We start from the raw sequence: 3,400 nt of genomic DNA on the forward strand, positions 1-3,400 counted from the left end.
CAGAGCTTGTGCCCAAGGTCTGCTCAGAACACTAACCCAGACAGACTGGAAGGAACTGGAGTCACTGGACTGACAGAGTTCCTGTGTACCTGGTTCTGCTGGTCCCAGTTACTCCCAGTGTTGGGACAGATGTTGGTTCCTGCTCACCTCTGATCCTGGGTGTGTCAGAGCACCTGGGAGTGGAGCTTCCTCTGGGTGTCGTGAGACTGCTATTATTATTATCTTATTACTCTTTTTCCTCTTTTTCCCTCTCTGTCACACCTGGATTTGTCCTTTATCTTATTGTTTTCTATTCTAGGAAAAATTCTCATATATTTCAGCTGTTGGAATTGCTCCTGGTTGAAGAACAGCATTACTTGGAAGTTACAAGAGTATCCAGGGAATTACAAATATTCACTTTTGTCTTTATTCTTTTCAATATGAAATCAAATTTTCTCAGAGAAGAGTCCCCAAGGCCACATACTCAATAGCTTGTTTTGAACATTTTCTCATGTTATCTCATGTTTCTCATTTTCCTTCTCTCATTTATTTATGAATATATAAGCAACTTCAGCTTCTATGTCTTAAAATACACTGATGTTTTAATACAGACCACATTTGCCTTTCATGTTGTAAAATTTATAGAGTATATCTATTTTGTTTCTGTTTTGTATTGTTGTAAGTATACATTCCACATTCTTCACCATTACATTTAGACATGATTGTGACCACTGCACTTATTTCTTTGTGTTATTGATGAAATGTGGGATTGTTGAAGAAAGTGATATAGCAAGAGGACTGATGGGCATTCTTAGCAAGTTTTGTATCACAAAGGAGAAAAGAAAAGAAGCAAACACCAGGCTATGGAATGCAAGTTTGTCACATAAAGAGTAAAGAAGAGAGAGAGAGAGAGAGAGAGAGAGAGAGAGAGAGAGAGAGAGAGAGAGAGAGAGAGAGAACAGGAGTGAGGAAGAACTCAGATTGTAATGTAGACCTGCCACATCACAAATGAGAGGGTTGCTAACAGTGGTATTGCAACAGTCCTGTCATGACACTGTACAAACTGTCCAATATTTAGAAACAAGATAACTAGGAAGGCAACTTCAAACTCTGAAACTGTTGTGGTTATTAAGTTGATGCTTCTACACTGAAAAATCACTTTTGCATCAAAATGAGGCATTGTATATGCCACATTCTCATAATTCTGGATCAACTCCCCTTAAGGAGCTTCTCTTCAACACATGTTAAAGTTTTTTCTCTGTTGTGTTTCCCTTAAGAGCACCTTTCTGCCTTAGTATTACTCCCAGCCTCTGCAGCAGTCATGCCAACTAGATCAACATTGAGAGCTACCAACAGAGAGTGTGGTAAAGCATTTTCCTTCTTTCAGGTTTTATTTTCCCTGTAAAAGTGAATGATTCATCACCAGTTGGCAATTATGATCCTCGGAGCTCTGCACTAAAGAGCATCCAACAAGCTTCCTTCCTCCCTGGAGTAGAAGGGAACAGATTTTGGCAACAGCCAGACTGTGTATCGATACATGCAAATTTCAGCATCACAGGACTTTCGGTTGTCTAACCTTACTCCAGAATCACTTTCCTCTTGACAGCTTCTTTCTTTTTGCAGCTGCTATCTCCATTATACCTTATAGCCCTGTCTCACTTTGAATGTACAACTCTTACTGAATTAATAATTCCTTATAGCAACCTTCCCTCTTGAAGTTCCTACACATATATCTGCCAATTTCTAACTCCTGGTTCCTGAACCATCCAGTATCTTCCACAACTAGAGCTCAGACAGACAGATATGAAATTCAGTTTTTCCTGCAATGTGTATCCTCTTGTTTTTTCCTTTAACTCAGCTTCCTCAAAATAAAGACCCAGGGCATAAAAGTAGCCAGTATATCTCTAAATCCCAACTATGAAAAAACTTCACTTATACCAACATCCACTAAGGTATTAGGTAGCAAGAAATGAATATATACAGATACACACATAGATAGATAGATAGATAGATAGATAGATAGATAGATAGATAGATAGATAGATAGATAGATAGAGATAGGTAGGTAGGTAGATAGATAGATAGATAGATAGATAGATAGATAGATAGATAGATAGATAGGTAGATAGATAGATGACAGATAGGTGAGAGAGAGAGAGAGAGAGAGAGAGAGAGATTTTGTTTCATTAAATTTGCCTCTACAGTAAACATAGGATAAAAATAACTGATAAGGTTATAAAAAAAGAATATCATTGTCCTATTTACAAATTTTATTTGTTACAATGAAACATTATGACCAAAAAAAACTTGGATATGACAAGATGTATTTGGCTTACACTTCCATTTTACTGTTCATTGTTGAAGAAAGTCAGGAGAGGAACATGGTAGAAGCCTGGAGGCAGGAGCTAATGCAAAGGCCATGGAGAAGTTTGCTCCCTGTGGCTTGAACACTCTGCTTTCTTATAAAACTCAGTACCACCTGCTCCGGGGTGGCCTCACTTATAAAGAGCTGCTCCCATCAATCACTAGGAAAATGTCCTATAGACCCTAAAGAGGAATTTTCTCATTTGAGACTCCCTCCTCTCTGATAAATCTAGCCTGTGTCAAGTTTGCGTGAGACTAGCCAAGACAATCAATGTCAGCTCTGTAAGTTATAAAAGTATAGTGAGAGGGTATTAGCAACTTTATGCTAATAAATATCAAAAATAAGGTTAAATAGACAAATTTCAAAAAGTAGGCATGTCATGAATACTAATTCAACTACCACACCAAAAAAACAAAAAAACTAACTTGGGCATACCAGGCCGTCACTTTTCCATTGTGTCAAAATTAATGGTTCCTGGGACAACTGTAGAAGCACTCCCCCAAGGTTTTATTAAGGCTTAGATCCAGATACTTATAGCAATGACTCCTACTATGAGCATCCAATATGAGCTTAGATACCAAAGGATGGATTATTCTTAGAGTGTTTGATTTCTTCCCATAACCAAGAGTGTTATTGATTGGATGTGCTTAGTGTGATTTAAACACAGCATTAGAGTTCTGAGATGTGCTGAGCCTTCTTTCTGTAAACAGAACTCATATGGCCTGCAGGCTCTTTGTTTGATTCTTGCTCACTAGACAGAGAGCACACATGTCACCATCTTTAACTGGAAAAACAAACATCACACAGTACCAAGTAAGAAGAACTCACTTTATACGCATCTTATTTTAGGTTTGCTGAGATCTTTCTGTAATTTGTTTTGTTGTCACACAGACTGTGAAACATTTCAGGCCACTGAATCATACAAATAAGTTTTTACCCTTTCTGTCTATATAACTCTGTGTCTGCATTGAGACCTTCCACCTCACTCCCTACTGGAAATGGCAAAAAATATAATATCAAGCAGTTTAAGATTTTCTTATGTTTCCTTTCTCTGTG

This window comes from Mastomys coucha, unplaced genomic scaffold (genome assembly GCF_008632895.1).
Source record: "Mastomys coucha isolate ucsf_1 unplaced genomic scaffold, UCSF_Mcou_1 pScaffold24, whole genome shotgun sequence".
Classification (NCBI taxonomy): domain Eukaryota; kingdom Metazoa; phylum Chordata; class Mammalia; order Rodentia; family Muridae; genus Mastomys; species Mastomys coucha.